The sequence below is a fragment of the Manis javanica genome, chromosome 15 (genome assembly GCF_040802235.1).
Source record: "Manis javanica isolate MJ-LG chromosome 15, MJ_LKY, whole genome shotgun sequence".
Lineage (NCBI taxonomy): Eukaryota > Metazoa > Chordata > Mammalia > Pholidota > Manidae > Manis > Manis javanica.
Window position 1 is genome coordinate 67008482 of NC_133170.1, and position 14624 is coordinate 67023105.

Here is a 14624-nt window from a genome sequence, read left to right on the forward strand (position 1 = left end):
CTAACAAAAGAAGTGAATCCAATAAAAGGCAAAGAAGAAAATAAATAAATTGGGTAGATGGAAAATGGCAGGAATTAGTCTAAACATCAGTAAGTGCAATAAATGTGAACAAGTTAAATCCATTAATTAAAAGAGAGTCTGTCAAAATAAGTTACATTTTTAAAGAATGAGACTGAAAAAATGAAACAGCTTAAGGAGTATGAAAATGAAAGCATGGGTAAAGAAATCCCTAACAAACACAACACAGAAGGCAAATAGAACGATATTATTATCAGATAAAAGAGAACTGAAAGTGAAAAATATTTAGGTATAAAGGAATTATTTAAATTGATAAAAGGAATATTGCACCAAAAAGTTGGAAGTTAAAAGCCTAGACTTTCTGTACTTAACAATGTAGCTTCAAATACACTAAATAAAAATTGGTGATACTATGAGTGAAAGAATGATGACTATAGAGTAACAAAGGTAAGCTTTTAAAATCTCCACGATATCTCTTGTGGTGTATACATAGATACATACATACATAGGTGATAAAATTATAGAGAACTTAATACATACACATACCACACACACAAATAAGTAAAATGGAGGGACATATTAAAATCTGTAGATCGTATCAGTGTCAATATCCTGGTTCTGATATTATAGGTTTGTAACATGCGGCCAGTGAAGCAAACTAGGTCAATATGCAAGGCACCTCTCTGTGTTACTTCTTACAATGCATGTGAACTTACAAGTATCTCAGCTAAATTTTCAATAGAAAAATCTTCAAGAATGACAGATTAGGTACAAAAACCTAAATAACTTTTAGGTTAAAGGAGGAAGTCAAAGTGAAATTTTTAAGCTGCGTTATGTTAAATGAATGGCAGGAAGACCACTGTAAAAACCTACGGAAGCAAAATCAGCACTCAAAGGAAAATGTATAGCCCTAAATTCATTTATTAAGAGACAAGTAAGATTGAAAGTTACTGCACTTAGTTTTCAATTCAAGAAGCAAGAAAAGTTAAACTCAAAAAAAAGGTAAGAAGATATAATTAAAAATGAAGTAAAAAATGGAGTTGCCTTCATCAGTGGTTCCAAAAACTTGTTCTCTGAAAAGACTAATAGAACAGATAAAACGTTGGCAAGTCTGATTAAAAAAAAAAAGCTGAAGACACAAACAAAAAACAATGAAACTACAGAAGAGATTTTGAAAATACTGTATGTGACTTTTTGCCAATTAATTTGAAAATCTAAGTGAAATGTCTGATTTCGTAATTGAATAAAAATTACCAAAATTGGCTCATCAAGAAAATTAATTTGCCCCTAGAATAGGGATAAAATTTTCCTAAACCTTTCAGAAATCATTAATTCTCATGTTATGTCAACTATTTCAGAGCATACAAAAAGATGTTACAAGTCCTCTTACAAGAAGCTCTGGCACCCAAGTCAGAGGAAGATGGTGCACAGAATTACAAGCCAGCCTCACTTTGGAATAAAACCTAAATTCTTTTTGAAGAAAACTAAATAAAAGATTAGCCTTTTTTTTAAAATCAAATGTACATCACAGTTGTTTAACAGTCCCCCTCCCCCTGCCCTCACCCCCTCCCCTCCCCCTTGGGAACCACTAGTCACTTCTCAGTGTCTTTGAGTCTAATGCTGTTTTGTTCCTTCTGTTTTGCTTTGTTTTTGTATTTCACAAATAAGTGAAATTATATGGTATTTGTCTTTCTGGCTTATTTCACTGAGCATAATACCCGCTAGATCCATCCATGCTGTTGCAAATGGCAGGATTTCTTTACTTTTTATGGCCGAGTAATATTCCATTGTGTATACCGTACCACATCTTCTTTATCCAGCCATCTATTGATGGACACTTAGGTTGCTTCCATATCTTGGCTATTGCAAACAGTGCAGTGATAAACGTAAAAGCATATGTCTTTTCAAATGATGAGGAATTTTGTTTTCTTTGGGTAATTACTGAGTCAACTGGTATTTCTATTTTTAAATTTTTGAGGAACCTCCGTACTGTTTTCCACAGCTGTTGCACCAATTTGCAGCCCTACCAACAGTGTAGGAGGGTTCCTATTTCTCTGCGCACTTGCCAGCATTTGATATTTCTTGACTTTTGGATAGTGGCCATTCTAACTGGTGTGAGGTGTTACCTCACTGTGGTTTTAATTTGCATTTCCCTGATGATTAGTGACGTGGAGCATCTTTTCATATGCCTGTTGGTTATTTGTGTTTCTTCTTTGGAGAAGTGTCTGTTCAGGTCCTCTGCCCAGTTTTTGATCGGGTTTTTTGTTTTTCGGGTGTTGAAGAATATGAATTCTTTATATATTTTGGATGTTAACCCCTTATCAGATGAGTCATTTACAAATATATTCTCCCATACTGTCGGATACCTTTTTGTTCTGCTGATGGTGTCCTTAATATTAGCACATTTTAATTCAGCTGAGTATTAGGATGATAAGACAGCACGACCAAGTAAGGTTTCTCCCAAGACTGGAAGGAAGATTCAGTATTAGAAAAACTTCAGCTAATTAACTATGTTGACTGTTGGCTGTTTTTTTCTTTTTTAGTAGTAGTTAAATTGCTGAAAATTAAGTTTGTTTTCATACTAAAATAGACAAAGGGATGCCATTTGCACACTGCTGAGAGAGTGCCAGAGTACTTGGTCATGCTGTCCTTTCCTACCTACTGGCCCTGACTGTATTTTCAGGTAAGGCTTCAATGGGCCAGGTCCCCGTTATTGAGGTGGCAGAGGAAGCCAGTGTGCTGTAGTGGACAGAGGAAAATCTTTTTTTTTTGTTTTTGTTTGTTTTTTATTAAAATAGCATTGATATACAATCTTATGAAGTTCTCACATGAGCAACATTGTGGTTACTACATTCACCCATATTATCAACCCCCCACCCCCGCACCCTATTGCAGTCACTGTCCACCAGCATAGTAAGATGCTATAGAGTGACTACTTGTCTTCTCTGCTATACTGCCTTCCCCGTGCCCCCTTATAGTATGTGTGCTGATCATAAGGCCCCTTAACCCCCTTCTTCCTCCCTCTCCACCCACCATCTCCAGCCCCTTCCCTTTGGTGACCACTTGTCCCTTGTGAGTCTGCTGCTGTTTTGTTCCTTCAGTTTTGCTTTGCTGTTATACTCCACAAATGAGGGAAATCATTTGGTACTTGTCTTTCTTCACCTGGCTTATTTCACTGAGAATAATACCCTCTAGCTCCATCCATGTTGTTCCAAATGGTAGGATTTTTCTCTTTCTTATGGCTGAATAGTATTCCACTGTGTATATGTACCACATCTTCTTTATCCATTCATCTACTGATGGACACTTAGGTTGCTTCCATATCTTGGCTATTGTAAATAGTGCTGCGATAAACATAGGGGTGCATATGTCTTTTTGAATTTGGGATCTTGTTTTCTTCAGGTAAATTCCTACGAGTGGAATGACTGGATTAAATGATATTTCTATTTTTAGTTTTTTGAGGAACCTCCATACTGCTTTCCACAGTGGTTGAACTAATTTACATTCCCACCAACACTGTAGGAGTGTTCCCCTCATCCTGGCCAGCATTTGTTGTTCCTTGTCTTTTGGATTTTGGCCATCCTAACTGGTGTGAGGTGATATCTCATTGTAGTTTTAATTTGCGTTTCCCTGATAATTAGTGATGTGGAGCATCTGTCTGTTCAGATCCTCCACCCATTTTTCAATCAAGTTATTTGCTTTTTGGGTATGTGAGCTCTTTATATATATTGGATGTTAACCCCTTGTCAGATCTGTCATTTATAAATACATTCTCCCATACTGTAGGATGCCTTTTTGTCCTACTGATGGCATCCTTTGCTGTACAGAAGCTTTTTCGTTTGATGTAGTCCCATTTGTTCACTTTTGCTTTTGTTCCCCTTGCCTGAGGAGATGTGTTCAGGAAAAAGTTGCTCATGTTTATATGTAAGAGATTTTTGCCTGTTTTCTTCTGAGTTTTAAAAAAGGTTTCATAACTTACATTCAGGACTTTGATCCATTTTAAGTTTACTTTGTGTCTGAAGTTAGACAATAATCCAGTTTCATTCTCTTTCATGTAGCTGTTCAGTTTTGCCAACACCCTTTGTTGAAGAGGCTGTCATTTCCCTGTTGTGTATCCATGGCTCCTTTATCATATATTAATTGGCCATATATGTGTGGGTTTATATCTGGGCTCTCTATTCTTTTCCATTGATCTATGGGTCTGTTCTTGTGCCTGTACCAAATTGTTTTCATTACTGTGGCTTTGTAGTAGAGCTTGAAGTTGGGGAGCATAATCCCCCCAGCTTTATCCTTCCTTCTCAGGATTGCTTTGGCTATTTGGGGTCTTTAGTGGAATTTTAGAACTATTTGTTTGTTGAAGAATGCTCTTGGTATTTTGATAGGGATTGCATTGAATCTGTAGATTGCTTTAGGTAGGATGGCTATTTTGACAATTAATATTGTCTTAATAGTCTTCCTGTCCATGAGCACAGATGTATTTCCATTTATTGATGTCTCCTTTAATTTTGACACAGGAATGTTTTTAAAGCCAAGCCAGGCTGAGAAGAAAGTGCAGATTATAAAGTCCAAGTGCTCAGAGAGGGTATAACCTGGTGGGAAGAGTAGCTTGAATTGTGTCCTTACAAAAGAGATGTCAAAGTCCCAACCCCCAGTACCTGTGAACATTACCATATTGGGAAATAGGGTCTTTGTAGATGGAATTGAGTTAAGATGAGGTCCTAATGGGAGTAAAATGGGCCCTAAATCCAGTGACTGGTGTCCTCTAAGAAGGTCATGTGAAGACACGGTGCCAGAGACCCACAGGGAGATGGCCATGTGACAACTGAGGTGGAATCACAGTGATATAGCTGCAGGCTAAGGAGTGCCAAGGATTGCCAACTACTTATGGGAGCTAGGAGAGGAGCGTGGACAAGGAACCAACCTTCCTGACATCTTAACTTTAGACTTCTGGCCTCCAGAACTGTGAGATAATAAATTTATATTGTTTAAAGCCACCCGGTTTGTGGTACTTTGTGACAGCAGCCCCAGGAAACAAATACACTCACTATTTTCCCTGTAGGAAGAATAGAAGAGTGAGCAGGGTGAACTCAAACTGAGGCAGTTCAAAATAACCACTAACTGGGAATTTAGCAAGATCTCAGATGGAAAGTAACCCAGACGTTTTGGTGAAGCAAATATAAATCTTCTCAGAAAAGACAGACCCTTGTCCTAAGTCCCAAAGGATTTCTACAAATAACCTCCACAGAAAATGAGCAGTTCATAGTCCAAAATAACTGAGCATAAGGAGGTAAAGCAACATGAGGCAGCACCAGCACTAGCACGAACATTCTACAGCAGAAACAGACCCCCAGGTCCAGTTACAACAGTATTTGGGCATAGGTGATAAAAGAATTCTCTGATGCATTTAAATAAATAAAAGTCATTGTTGAAACATATGCAGGGAATATAAAGCTATAAAAAAATGATGAAGCATATTTGAAAAAGAACCAAACAGAACTCAATAGCAGAGTAGTCATAGCCAAAGAAAGGATTAATAACTGGAAGCCAGATGTGAAAAAATCATCCAGAATGCAACACTGAAAAGAGGAGAAAGCTGTAGAGAAGGCACATGGAAAGGGAGAACGCCTAACATCCCTCTAATTAGAGCTCCAGAAAGAGAAGAGAAAAGTAAGTCAGAGGCTCTGCTTGAAGAGATCATCACTGAGAATTTTCCAGTATTGATGAAGGACAGAGGCAGGAATGGAGAGTAGTTTGGAGAGAGGGGAGAGAATGCTGGAGATTCAGCTCATAAACATTGGCTAATTCTTCTTCCAGGTCCTGCACTTAGAGCTAGATTCCAGCCCAGCCCCCAGAATGACTCTGGGGATGCCAAACTCTTTACCTTGAATCCTTCCCAACCTGGTGGGTTCTTCCTACCCACAGTTTATTAATGGGCAGTACCTGAGAAGTGAGAGGTCTTCATGATAGGACAAGGTATCCATGAAGAGTGGGACTTGAGATGATTGAAACATTGGCAGGGCCCTTTTCCTATACTGCCCAACTTAAGGGAGTGCCAGTCTTATTATAGGCCATGAACATGCCACCACTTGGACTTGGGCAGTGCACAACCTGTGCAGCTGAACCAGGCAACCAGTTACCTCTTCCCAAGTTATGCACCCATGGGGCTTTCCAAGTTTGAACTGGTTTTTTTTTTTCCCTTTGTGTTTTCTTTGTACCCTCTCTCCCTCCCTGGTGGGAGGATTTTATGGGGTGATGAGGGAAGCTAATAGCTCTGTAAAGAAGAGCCAGTTAACTGGGAAATTTTCCAGGCATGTCATGTTCCCCATCAGTCCTGGGAGGCCTGGCTATAATATAGGCCACACCACTTACCCATTGAGAGGGAGCAAGACTTGGGCAAAGTTGTAGACATGTGGATTTGCATGTGCAGACATGTACACAGCTTCTCCGCGGCTGGGCCTTTTAAACCAGAATCCAGCTCTGCCTGCTTGCTCCCTTCTGAGTTGAGTATTTGAACCCAACTGTTGGTGGTCGGAGGTACTAGGACCCTTACTTATCCAAGGGCACAGTAGATCAAGCCCTGATCACAGGCCAGGAAATATGGATTCTAGTACCATTCTGCTCTTGACTCACTATGTGGCCACATTAAATAACTCAGCCCCCCTGGGCCTTCCTCTTCCCACCTTACCCTGGCTGCTTTTGAGCATTGACTTTCCAATGACAATGTAGCAGCCACGTGTGATAAATTCTAATGCTCTGTGTTCATTAGAGAGGTGGTGGCCACCACTGAAGGTCTTATGGATTTCCTCACATTGCCGGATCACATTCAGGGCCAGGCTTGTTTCTCACAAACTCACCCTATGGGAAGGAGGCCAAGTTGGCCCCAGATGCCCCCCAACCCCCCACCCTGCCACAGCCATGAATAATAGCATCCAGCCCTCTGTCTGAGGTTTGTGCCCCTGTGCACACTCTTAGAGGGTGGCAAATCTGGCTTCATGAACAGTCTGAGTCACAGACGCTGTCAAGACACTGGGTTCGTCATTCCAGGGACACAGCAAGGAGGGTGCTCTATTCTTGGAGAATCTTTGAGTTGTTCTGAGGAACAGCTAACAGAGCAGTTTGTAATTAGCACTTTGGAGGCTTAGTGGCATTATCTGCCTGCAGAAGGGTTTTGGGAACATCAGCCAAGCAAACCTTCTTGAGTACCTACTGAGTGGCAGGCTCCCTAGCGCCTGCTGAGAATGAAAAGACAGATAGGCCAGACTTGCTGTCTTTCATCTGCCCAGACATTCTTCTTGCCACAAATCAGACAGGCAAGGTCCTGGCATGAGGTGGTCTGTGCCATGGGGAAGGGGGGCAGTGTACAAATAGATCATTCCAGAGATTGGTGAGCCATGGGCTTGAGCAGGGCAGCGGGGGGTGCCCCCCAAAGGAGCAGGCACAGCATCTGGACTAAGGTCTGGATCGTGACAAGGAGCCAGCTGTGCCAAGGCCTGGGGTATAGGATAGGCATTTATTAGGTGTATCAGAGGTCCAGAATGGGGAATTAGCCTGGCTTAAAATCAGGAAAAGGAAGCAGCCAGGTGGCTAGAGCACAGCGAGGCAGGGGGCAGGCCCAGGTGTCGGAATCCCCATCCTTTTTAAGGATGAATAATATTCCACATCAGGTCTAAGTCACCTAGAGAACTTGTTAAATACATATTCCCAGGCCCCTTGGCAACGCAGTAGATTGAGGCTGGAACCAAGGAGTCTGTACTATATTTTGAAAGAAACACCAACCTTTATTTCCAGGAGGTCACCCAGAAACATTAAAATAAAACCAAGTAATCACTCTCAGATGGATTTATGTGGGGTTGTCCATCAGCTCCATGGTTTACATTCACTACAAAATAATCTGAAAGAAAAAAACAAAAATAATTTCTCTAAATCATACATCTTTGTAAAAAAGTATTAATGCTATTGTGTTTGCTTACATTACATCCAGGCTTGAATGTAGCCACCATTAATCCATCAGTGCGTATCTCTAGCCTTGATTAGACCACTCACGTTTCTGCTTCCTTCCAAAAATGGGCACACTTGCCTTTTCCACCTTGGAGGATTGATCTGAAAAAGCCAGAATATGAAGCTAAAAGCATTTGTAAACCATAAAATTTTCTATTATTAATGCTAGGGATGTAGATTTATATAAATTGATGTAAATTTAGATGACAGTTGTTTGGTTCTTATGTCATTTCTCTCTTGGCTGCACAGAAGGATAAATGTGACTCCAGCACTTGCTGAGTAGGGGAACTGAGGTGCCTTAATGACATGAGCCTGTTTCCCCAGCTATAAAAATGGGCACAATGGCAGTTGAAGTAGAATATTATTTTGCTATAAAAAGGAAGGAGATACTACACACATGCTACAACATGGAAACACTTTGAAAGCATTGTGCTAAATAAATGAAGCCAGATACCAAAGGCCACATATTGTATGATCCCATTTAAATGAAATGTCCAGAATAGGCAAATCCCTAGACGTGAAGTAGATTAATGTCTACAGGGCAGAGGGTAGGAGTGAGTGCTGATGGGCACAAGGTTTCCTTTTGGGGTGAGGAAATGTTCTGGAATTAGATTATGGTGATGGTTGCACAACTCTGTGAATATACTAAAAACACTGAATTGTACACTTTCAAAGGTGAATTGTATTGGTATGTGAATTACATGTCAATAAAACAAATAGACAAATGGGGGTAATCTGTCTAACCAAAGGTAGTAGTGAGGATTCTGTAACTCATAACTGATTCAGGTAGTCTGACTATAAAATGATTGAAGGGGTTTATAAGCCAAGGGACCCAGTAGAAAGGCTGGTTTTCCACGTGTTGGGTATAGGGTTTCATCAGACCTGGTAGTGTCTCCAGGAGAATCAGGACTGGACAAGCAACAGTTTTCTCCTGCCTCCTCTTAGCGCTGCACATAAAGAACTGGGGTGTGGAGAAGCAGTGGGGCTAAGGCTCTCACTCCAGCTCTCACCCCAGATTCTCACTCCAGAATGTGTATCTTTAAAGAGCACTCCATGTGGTCACTGGGATCCAGCAAGTTTGGGAAACACAGTTTTAGGCACTATAGGGAGTGGTGGGCAGTTTCCTAGAGCTGAAGGGCTTTAGTGCTTCCCTGTGCCTTGCATCCCACTGGGCTGTAGCTGCTGCAGAAGGAGCTGGGGGTCTTAGAGCTGCGGGTACCAGGAGTAAGATAGGCTCAAGGGCACAGGACTGGGGACAGTGGCTCCTGAAACCCTAACATGGAGTTTGAGCCCCTCTAGACTTGAGGTCAGTCCAGCAGGGCTATGTGCAGGCTGGACAGTACTGGCTGGGTTTTTTGGAACAACAAAAAAATCATAATCTTCAGCCAAAGGCTGATAGGCTCAAAGCCAACTGAAATCTTACACACAGTTGGCTCTAAACAGACGTTTGTTGATGGGTATGTTGGCTGAGCAAAGAGGAAAAGCTTGCTCAGGCAGAAACCTATTCAAGGGCTAGGCTACCTGCCCACGTTCTGCACTTGCTCCATCAGTAGGTATTAAATGCAGGGGTTAACGAAGGGCTGGGTGTGATGAGGATGGAGAATTGGCCACCGGCTTGGTCACACAGGCCTCTGGTGACCTTGAGCAGTGCAGTTTCAGTGAAGTGGTAGGTTCAAGTGGGTTGGGAAGAAATTGGGAGGTGAGACTGTGGAGGCAAGTACAGCTAACTCTTGTGAGGATCTTTGCTGTAAAGGGAGCAGAGAGACAGGGTGGTCCCCAGAAGAATGGGGGTTAGGAGGGCTTTGGGGTTTTGTTTCATTTGTGTAAATATGGGAGCAATTTTTTGTATGTTTCTATTCAGAGGGGGCAGGGGCAAAACTGTAGAGGCAAAAACTGCTGGCAGAGGGTCAACTGCAGGAGGAGGAAGTTCTTAAATGACAAGGATGGGACCCAGTGCCTGAGAGGTTGGCAGGTCAGCCCTCTGGGGGAGCTAAGATGTTCAGCCACTCTAATGGAGTGGGCAGTGCAGGTGGGTTGAGGATTCCGTGGTGGGAATTTGAGAAAACAAAGGGAGAGCATGGAGAAGGTATGAAATAGCCCATGGGCGGTGTGGGCACTGGGTCAGTGTAGCAAGATTACCAGGTGCTGGCCCCTGTGGTGTCTGCTCCAAACCCGAGGCCAGGTTGGCCGAGCAGTTCACACTCAGCGCTGTTGGCTGGGATTGTCCTGTGTTTACAATACGTGATCATTGTCACATCATAGTACCATGGCAAAGGGTCCTCACCAGTTTGGGTGAAAATCCCAACTCTCCTCCTAGTACCCCCAGTGCCCTAAAGCTTCCGTGTCCCTAGGGGGTTGATGAGTGAGGTGCTTGGGGGTGGGGTCTGCTAATGAGCCACACCCTATGCCTACATCAGCTTACCCAGGGCCCTCCCTGCCTGGAAATTCTCCTGCCTCTGAGTGTGGAGGTGGGCGGGGAGGGGAGGCCTCCCTCCGTCTGCCTTGTACTGTACCCTAGGGCCTTCTCCCTTCAAAGGGGAGCTCACATCTGAGGCCTGAATGCTCCTGGAAGACCCAGATGCAGGACCTTAGGTGAGGGGGCGCAAGCACTGCTGACATGGCACCATCAGCCTGGTCTCTCTGGGTGTGTCTCTGCTGTCACTTCTGTGTCCAGTGGCTCTCTGAATGCCCAGCCTTGTCTGATCTGTATGTACTCAGTGCTGACTGTGGGGAACACTCCCTGGAGGCCAGCGTGGTGATGTTTGTGGCAGCAGTGACCAGCAGGGTCCCCAAGAACCATGAACGACAGTGGGGGGTTCTGGCTGCTGCTCCTCGTACCCGTCCTGGGGCATCTGGATCTCAGCTTCAGTGTCCTCATGCTCAGGTCTCCCCTCCCTTCTTTGGACAAGCGAGGTTGGAGCTGGCAGGTCCAGTAAGGAAGTAAGAGTTGTGAAATGGGAGTGCCGATCACCCCTAAACCGAGGCTGCCTTGAGTAGGGTGCAAACCCTCTCTGAGCCTACTCTGCTCTCTGTGCCAATGAGGTTAAAAGTCCTCCCACTAAACCCCTGGCTGCTGTTTGTGTTGAGGTGTTACAGGTGAAATGCTCTAAAACCCTCAAGCTTTTCTGCGGGCCCCCACCATCCCCATCCTGCAGAGCACTATATGCCCTGCAGTGCCCCCCGGCGGCCACCGTCCTCTGGGGTCTGACGGCAGAGTCCTGCAGTGGCTTGGCAGTCATCCCCAGCTTGGCACTAGAGTGCATAATGGTGAGATTTATGCCTTCCCCGGGATGTTGGTGACTTCAGGGGTGCCCAGGCCCTTCACTGGGGCACCCCCCGCCTTCATTGCTTCGGCCAGCCTGGGGGAGAGGCTGTGTCCTCCTTTCAAAGAAGTCCAGGATCCTGAGCTCTGACTTTGGTAGGCCTACTCCTGCTTTTACCCTTAGGGGACAGAGGGATAGCTGATAGGTGCTAACTTCATGCATATGCACCCTGACCCCACCCCAGGCCTGGCGAGCTGGGAAGCTGAGAGCAGAGGCAGCGATTTCCTGGAGAAAGCAGAGGAGAGATCCAAGGGAACCTGAAGGGGTGCACCAGACTCATAGAGTTTTAATCCCAAGGGCCCTTTCTTCCCTGCCCACCAGCCCCCACTGTTGTGGCGGTGGCCCTGCTGGCCTGGCAGGAGTGGCTTCCACACCTAATGGCCAGTACGCAGCTGAATCTCATCTGGACAGATCGCACCCATCACTGGCCCTGCCCAGTCTCACTCCTGAATTCCCTCTGTGACGTCAAGCCCCAGTTAACCATGGAAAAACAGATTAAGTTCTGCAAACTCAATTCCCTTGCTTCCCATTCAGGCGCCTCACTGTAGGCTCTGCTCGGAGGAGCCGGTTTGCCTCCCTGCTCAGTCACCCGCCCTGTGAGCCAAAGCCTCGTCACCCACTGTCCGTGCCACGGTCCCTGCAGCCTGGCCTCCCTGTCCCTTTGAGCTTGAAGCTGTTTCCGTCACCTTGGCTTTGTGTTCCCCCAACATGCTGAGGGTGGGGGGCTGGGGTAGAGGAGTGGCCCCTGGAGACCTTCAGGCTCCCAGCTGGGCCGGCCCCAGCAGCTGTCCTGCCCTTGACTCTAGTTCTCATTCATCTGCCAGCCCCTGCTCTGTCCTCACCATGTGGGTTCTGCTGGGACAGGCTGCCTGAGGAGAGGGGCAGGGTGCCATTGCCTCCCCCCATCTGCCTGTGGCCACAGCCTGGGCCATGTACCTTGTCCATGACTGGTCTTGCTCCCAGTGGCCCCCACTCTGATGCCATCTGGCCTTGCTGTTTCCTCAGATATCCATGATCACAGAGGCTGGGGCCCTGTTTAGGGCCGTGAATGCAGAGGTTCTGGAAACTCAAGGCTTTTCTAGAGACCAGGGACCAAGTGGCATACTGGGGGCCCTCTGGGCTCATCCCTGCCCTCCCTGGAGAGGGCCCACATGGATGTGCATGTGGGTGTGTTTCCTGCACAAAGGTCACCCAGACTCCTTACCTGGCTTCCCTCACAGAAGGACCTCTGGAGCCTTGTGTTTTCCTTTCTTCCTTCCCAGTGCCAGGCCCGGAAAGCTGCCCTGTGGAAAACAGTAAAATATAATTCTGTCTAACCCATCACGACTCCAGCCAGGGGATGAAATGTGTGTCTGTCTCCTGCACCCAGGCAGCCGGAGTGGGTGTAATGAGATTGTCTGAGGGTTCAGCCTCTGGGTGAGGAGGTATCAGACAGGCAACCGCACAGGTTGCACGGCCTTCTTCATTATGGGCTGGGGTCTGCCTGTGCGCCTTGCTTAAGGCTCAACCAGGCAGAAAGCAAGGGGACCTGTTCGTCCCTGGTAGGCGTACATTCTGGCTACAAAGCTAATCAGGACCTGCCAAGGGGCCATTTGTCCTTTGGACGTCCATGCCCTGGATGCTGGGCTGCCTTTCCCTGATGTTGGTGGTTTAGTGTCTGCATCTGGGCTAAGAACCCAGCCAGGGAGCCCAAGCATCTGCCTTCCAGACCCTGTTCAGCACAGCACCTCCTAATTGCTAGTTGAATGCTGGTTGGAACCAGGCTAAGCATTTTCTGTGCATTATTTCATTTAATCCACAAGGCAGCCCAACAGGGTGGATGCTGTTCTCACTCCTATTTTGTAGAAGATAAAATGAAAGATCAAAGAGATTAAGCAATTTGTCCACAGTAACAGCTGGGATGTGGTGGAAGGCCTGGCTGACTCCAAGTCTGTGATTTTAACAACTGCATTGACTGCCTTTCTCTAGCTGGTTTTACACATAGTACTCAAACTCCACTGTGGCTGCCTTGTGAAAAGTTAAGTAATATAGAAAAGTGCAAGTAAAAATTGCCCAAAATTGTAGCGATCTGAGATAATCCTCACCACCATGCAGTGAACATCATTCCAGACTCTATACAAACAGTCATATATAGAGTAGTAATAACTGTTTTATAAAAATGGACCATACTTACATGCATTTTCAAAATAAAAATCAAATTAGATTTTTCTTGAATATAACTGAAGACAAATCATCCATTTGCATGTTTTTAAAATAATTCCTAAACTTCAGAAAAACACTTCCTCATTGTAAGTGATAATGGTTCCTACAAGGTTAAAGTTAAGGGTGTAAAAGGAAAAACTTTTTGAACAGCTCTATTGAGATGTAATTCACACACCATACAATTTACTCATTTAGCATGTACAATTCAACAGATTTTGATATAGTTATTTTCTTAAATTGTGGCAAGTATATAAAATAAAATTTGCCATGTTAGCCATTTTTATGTGTACAATTTTGTGGCATTAATACATTTACAATGTTGTGCAACCATCAACCACTACCATTTCCAAAACTTATTCATCCCCCAAATAGAAACTCCATAACCATTAAACTGTGACTCTCCGTGCCTCCTTTTCCCAAGCCCCAGTAACCTCTAATCTACTTCCTGAGAGGAAAACTTGTAAAGGGTTGGAATCATTAATACTTTTAATAATAAACTTAATTTTTTAGAGCAATTTTAATTTCAGAGTATAATTGAGAGGATGGTACACATGTACAGCCCCATCGTCATCATCGCCACCAGGGTGGCACATTGGTTACAACTGATGAGCCTATGTTGGTTGACACATCATTATCATTCAAACTCCATAGTTTATATTAGGGGTCACCCTTTGTGTTGTACATTCTGATTTTTGACAAGTGTATAATGACATTTACCCACCATTGTAGTATCATACAGAACAGTTCCACTGCCCTAAAAATTCCTGTGCTCTATCATCCCCCATTAATTTTTTAACCTACAGAATGAACCAACTTCCATGCTAAGGAAGTTAAAGAAATTATCATCCATCTCTGTTCTTCCACTCTCAATTTTTGTTAGTTCTGCTATTTTGTTTACATTGTTGAGGTTTTTATATTCTATTCAATAACCATAATTGCTCTGATTTAAAATATTAATATTAATTCAGTATTCACCAGGATTCCTCCATTGGTGAACTTATTTTGCTTTATCTTTTGGTTGGTTAGATTTCAGCATCAGCTGATTTTTTTTTAATACCTTATGGATGTCTAAGTCCCTAATTC

General features: G+C 44.1%; 1 protein-coding gene and 1 long non-coding RNA gene across 24 annotated transcripts in view; one reads left to right on the plus strand and one right to left on the minus strand.

Annotated features, from left to right (window-relative positions):
• The window catches only part of PITPNM2 (phosphatidylinositol transfer protein membrane associated 2), a 129877-nt gene that overhangs the window by 78632 nt on the left and 36621 nt on the right, over nucleotides 1-14624 (plus strand). The window lies entirely within an intron of this gene.
• Nucleotides 6339-13013, minus strand: LOC140846542 (uncharacterized). Its single transcript, XR_012125739.1, has 3 exons — nucleotides 12544-13013; nucleotides 7989-8118; nucleotides 6339-7909 (listed from the first exon to the last, which is right to left on the minus strand). It is a non-coding gene; the product is annotated as an uncharacterized lncRNA (long non-coding RNA).